The sequence below is a fragment of the Elephantulus edwardii genome, unplaced genomic scaffold, assembly GCF_000299155.1.
Source record: "Elephantulus edwardii isolate Elephantulus edwardi_28Jun2011 unplaced genomic scaffold, EleEdw1.0 scaffold00044, whole genome shotgun sequence".
NCBI lineage: Eukaryota > Metazoa > Chordata > Mammalia > Macroscelidea > Macroscelididae > Elephantulus > Elephantulus edwardii.
In genome coordinates, this window is record NW_006399794.1 from 15457917 (window position 1) to 15464117 (window position 6201).

The window sequence follows — 6201 nt, forward strand, 5'->3', positions numbered from 1 at the left end:
GATGGGAGTATCAGAGACAGTGCGATTGGCACAGGACAGAGCGGAGTTTAGGGCTGTTGTACATAGGGTCGCTATGAGTCACAAGCGACTCGACGGCACATAACAACAACAGCATGGGAGGGACTTGGAGAGTATTATGCTATGTGAACTCAGTCTCATAAAGACAAATACTGTATAAGACCATTATTGTAGAGTATGTAAGAGGATCCAAGAAGGGGAGGGGGATCTTAAACCAAGAGTCACACAATTTGATGGAAAGGACTGGTAAAGGAAAAGGGAAAGGTCCGGTGTGAAAAACAACCACATATATGAACTTTATGAACTTTGTAGGTAAACCAGTGTAAGATTTAAACCTTTTTTTAAAGAAAACAACTGTACTTCAGTGTGGTTTCAAGGCTGTCACTTTGCAGAAGCAGATCTGCAGGCTCTTCTTCCCAGGGAAGCCTGAACCACCAATTATCTGCCCCATTCAGTGGCTCTTCCAGACACTGACACAGTCCATGGACTCGGAACTCCTTGAAGGTAGGGATCACATCTTATTTTATTCAGGATCACACACACACACACACACACACACACACACACACACACGCATGACTTTAATCAATATTCAAGGGCATAAATGAAATTCTGAGGGAACAGAGGGAAGGTCTCCAGGAACTCTTCCCACAAGAGAGGTCACCTGAGTAGGGAGAGGAACATTCCGGACCTGGGGAGCAGCATATGCACAGGGTGAAAAGTGCTGCAGACAAGCACGCAAGGGGTGTGGCTGACAGGGACAGTGCCTGGATCTCTGGCAATGAAGACTGGAGGGTCATAAGGCCAGTCTTGCCATCACTGTGTGTCATGTCATTGTTCCTGGATCTAGTCCACCCTTTAAGATTACATTCCAGGAGGGAAGGGTCTGGGTCTTTCACTCCTTTCATCTCCCCTGGCTCCAGGCTAATAATCCAGCACAGAAGATGGACTGATTGAGATCTGATGAATGGGGAGCAGCTCAGCTGCTCTCAGTGTCGGGAGGACCTGTCACACCACATAGTTCTCTCTCCTCTACAGCAGATGTTGCTCCAGGGCAGTGTTAGTAGGTGATCATTCAGCACGTTAGAAAACTTAAATGCTATCCCTGTAGAAGTCCCTGTGGCTTTTAGCAAAGTCCATTTGCCCAGGCACCCTCACAGGGATGATCTAGGCTAGTGACAATGTCAGGTGATGTCTGTCTACCTTCCCTGAGCCCCAAGTGAACAACCCAGGCTCTACAGAAACCTTCTCCAGCCTTGAGTTTAAAGAATAAATTGAGTGCTCACTTTGGCAGCACATATACTAAAATTGGAACGATACAGAGAAGATTAGCATGGCCCCGTGCAAGGATGACACGCAAATTCGTGAAGCGTTTAAAGAAAAGAAAAAAATAAATAAATTGAGATTCAGGGAGTTTAGATGAATTTGTCCTACATTGTGATATTGCTAAATGATTTTAACCCACATTTTCTAATGCTAAGTTTCAGTATCTATTATACTCTGTTGCCCCCATTTTTTAAGTAACCTTTGAGTTCTTGTACCCAGAAACTCATGCCAGTGTTATCCATGCTGAGCTCTGCTACATGTGTTGCAAATGCCATCAAAATGGTCTGTGAACTTCTGCAGGGGACTTTGTCCAGAAGCCGTAAAGTACAGGAGGAGTGAAGGAAACAGGAAGGTAGAGATGAAGCTGATGCCTCCTGAGGTTCATTGGCATTTTGCCAAGATGTCCCACCCTTCCCCCAGCCCTCCTCATTACCCTGAATCAGGCAACTCTCCATTGCTCTGGGACAGCTGTTCTTCTATGACCCATGTTCACAGCCTCCACCCACACATCCCTCACCACCTGATCCTGGAAGTGCTTCCACACTTCCAGGTTTTCAACAGCAAAAGTCTGTGACTCCTGCTGGGCAAGATTCTTTTATAATTGTACACTCAATAGCACCTACTGTGTGTCAGGCACATTTCTGGCCCTCAAGGAACAATTGTGATTTAGATGTTGTCTGCACACACTGGTATAGCTGTTGCAGTTGTTAAATAGCCAGTGTACTGAGACCTCCTAGTTCTCCACCACTCTGCTTGGCCTAGTGTAAGTCTTCAACCTCCTGCCTTTGCCTGGCCTCTCATGTGTGTGCCTGGTGCAAGGAAGGTCCTCAGTGGAAGGGGGCGTGTCATAGACTTTTTTAATGCTGCTTCACCTAATTAAGAGTCTGGAGAATATAGCGTTCTATTGGATGACAACACATCTAAGACCTTGAGAGCCATTCTCAGTAGTTACCCCCCAAATTCAAGCATTGCTTTGTCATCCTTCCCTCAAGGTTCCAAGACTGCAGCTAGTCCAAACTCTCAATTGGTTTTTGTCTCACTAGTGACTTGTGACTTTGAGGATAGGTATTGCTCCCCTGGAGACCATTCTAGCTCCATCCAAGAATATTAATCAAAATCCTGGACCTCTTTAAACCCCTGTCCCCAGTGTACCCCTCACTGAGCTCCTAGTTATGGTCCAAAGTCTCTGCTAACACTCAGCTCTAAACAAAGCAGAGACTTCTGGCCTGTAAAGGACACAGCTCAGATTCTCAAATCTGGTCCTTACTCCTCAGGGACACTCATATGTCTCAGATATGTTGTTCCAGAACCTGTCTTTCAGTTCTCACATGGTAAAAAACACAACAACAAAAAGAGAGTCAAATGCTTCCTGGCAAAAGGCATGAAGATTTTGTACTCCTGACGCCCAGCTAGTACAGAGTTGTGTATTAACAGCAGTGACTTTAGAGGATAAATATTATGAGTGCTGTATACTTACTTCTCTATCTGGCATATTGATGCTCAGTACTTTATAGCAGCATTGTAAGGACTCCAAGGTTGTTACTGTGCTTGATAGTGTGGTAAAGGAAAGGTGATGATGACTATGAAGTTATCATTGACAATAGTAACAATGGTTTCCTTAACTGAAGCATGTGCTCTGCTTTTGAAGCAATTCTCCTCGTTGCCCATCTTTCTCCTGCAGAGTGGCTGGTGGTTTCAAACTGCCTACTTTTGCGTTGCCAGTGCAACTGCTTACCCACTAAGCCACCAGAGCTCCTGAGTTTCTTTTATTCAACAAATTAAAGGAGACTTGGTGATGTAGGGTTTTAAACATTTGTCTGCCAGTTAGGCAGTGCAAACTCACTAGCTAATCCATGGAATAACAATGTGATTGTGTTTCTGTAAAAATGTAACATTTTAGAAATCCTTTAAGGGATTTCTACCCTATCCTACAGAGTTTCTATGAGTTCAAATAGAGCCCACTGCAGTGGGTTTGGTTTTTGTTTTGTTTTGTTTCAGGGAGGGAGAAGGAGATGTTTTTATTTGACAGATTAACCACTGTACTTCACTGTCTCACATTTGTGTTTGAGGAAGATGTCCATGATATCCTTATGTACCAAATGGAGGAATGTTTGCTCTTTAGAGAAGGAAATTACCCTGGTTACTAGGCGGGAGCAGGTATAGCTATTATACTGGGTTAAGATATAATTATACTGCTGATACAGAGAATTGCCATCACACCATTCAGCTACACCCCTCTGTGAAGGCAGTAAGGTCTTATCTATAGTTCTTCTGGTGTCATCTAAAACCTGTCAAGAAGAACTGGAGCCCTGTGGTTGCAGAGTGGAGAGACCGTGGTTCTTTTACTCTGGCTTGTTTACAATTTAGAACCCTGTCAAGATGGAAACGAAGCAGGAACTTGGAAGAAAAGACTACAGTGGGCGATGCCTGCCAGCTCCTAAAGAACCAGTGGTAGTACCTTATACATCAAACTATTTAGTAGGTCCCACTTGACTATTTAGTTCCACCTTGTCTTCTCTATCTGAACAGCCTTCCTATGGTCATTTTAAGGCTTTTTAAAGGAGATGGTGAAGAGATTGAGATTGTTAACAGCTTTAGTCGGCTTGGCTCTACAGTCAACACTCTTGGCATCTTCAGCCAGGAAATTAAAAGACGTATTGCGATGGGAAAGTCTACTGTCAGAGACCTCTCCAAAGTACTGAAAGCATTGTTGTAAGTCTGGAGACTAAGATGAGCCCAATCCAGGCCATAGTTTTTGCAATTACTTGCTATGTGTCAGAAAGTTGGGAAATGACTAGGGGTGACATAAGGAGAATTGATGCCTTTGAGCTGTGGTGCTGGAGAATAGTACTGAATATACCATGGATGGCTAGGTTCATCCTAGAGAGGGTGGGACGAGGCTGCTCCTTGGAGGAAAATATCCTGAAACTTCGTCTGGCATACTTTGGACATGTTGCAAGGAGCGACCAGTCCTTAGAGAAGGACGTCATGCTTGGGAGGATGGAGGGACAGTACAGGAGAGAAAGACCCTCAATGAGATAGATTGATTCAGTGACTGGGGTAATGAGGGTAGCTGTGTCAGAGATAATAAGAGTGGCACAGAATAGAGCAGGGTTTAGGGCTGTTGTATATAGGGTTGCTAAGAGTTGCTATAACTCAACAGCACATAACAACAATAACATTCAGGTAGATAGATTGTTACTAGGTGCCACTGAGTTCACTCTGACCACAGTAACCCTATGAACAACAAATCTGAACCTATCCTGGACCATCCTCAAAATCTCTGTCATGCTCCAGCCTATTTTGGTAATCACTGCATCAATCTATCTCCTTGAAGGTCTTCTTATATACCCAGTATAGGGAGCTCTGAAGAACTAGTGGTAAGAAGCTGTACTGAAATCCCAAAAGCATGTAGTTGGCATCCATCAGCTGCTCCATGGGAAAAGGATCACAATCTCTTCCCATGCGATTACATGCCTCTGAAAACCTACTCGAGGGCCAGCTGTGGGTCGATTCCAACTCCATGGCCCACAACAACAACATCTGTAGTAGATGGGTAGATTGATATTTAAATATATTTTATTGTTATCATTAAGGATACACAGCAGAACGTACATCAGCTCACCAATTTGTGCACTTCAATTCAAACACATTGTCATTGCTTCAAATTGTGCAACTATCCTCAACCTTCATTTCTCAATTGTCCCTTCTTCATTAACATAAACTCTATGTCCCCTAAGTTTTGTATCTAATTTTTCAAGTCATGTTATCAGTTTGATCCCATATAGATAGTAAAAAGAACACAACACTTGAGGCACACATTCTTTACCAATTAATCTAAACTATGTAAGTAGTCAGTAGCATGTTGAGCTGCTCACCAAACAGGCATCATGCCCAGTGGTTCACTCCCACTAGCTGACTCCACCAGAGAAAGAAGGACACTTCCCTCCCATTTAGATATATGGCCTCAAAAACTGTAAGAGTTTCTCAGTTTCCATAAGAGTGGTAACCAACTCACTGGCAGTTAGTTAGCTCTCTTGTCTGGTTTAAAGAAGACTTCAATGTCCAGAAGAACTACCACTGACCTTTCTGGCTATGCCCACTGTAATTGGTCCCAGACAGAAGGAGAGAAATATGGAGCAGAACATACCTTATTACTTTAAGGGGAAGAAAAAAGAAAAACTACACAAACTTGAACAGTAGAGAACGGAAGGCTAAAGGAACTATTGCTCCAAGATACTTTTTAAGCCTATGACTGTAACTATCATCTGAGATCACCTTATAGTGAAATAGCAGTGTAGCGTGCAAAAGAAAGGATATTGCATGCCCTAAAAACAGTGCCTATGTTTCTTCAGAAACCTGAACATAGAAATTTCATATGACCCAGCTATTTTACTGCTTGGAATATACCACGAGAAAATGAGAACTGAGGTACAAATGGAGACTTGTACACTAATGTTCATAGTAGTGTTATTTACCATCTCAAGAAAATGGAAACAGCTCAAATGTCTAACTACAATAGAATGGATTCAAAAATTGTGCTACATTCACATGATGTAATACTATGCAGCATGCAGGAGTAATGATTTTGTAAATCATTACTTAACTTGGGAGGGACTGCAGAACATTATGCTAAGTGAACTAATTCAGTCCCATAAGGACAAATACTGTATACGACCATTATTTTAGACTGTGTATGAAGATCCAAGGGGGAAAGGAGGGAACAGAGGGGTGAGGATGTGGGAGGAATTTACGTATAGGGTCCTACCATTTCATGGGTGAACAGAGGCATGGATAAAGGAAATGGGAAAGACCCAGTGTGAAAAACAGTGTATACAAACTTTGTAACGACTTGTT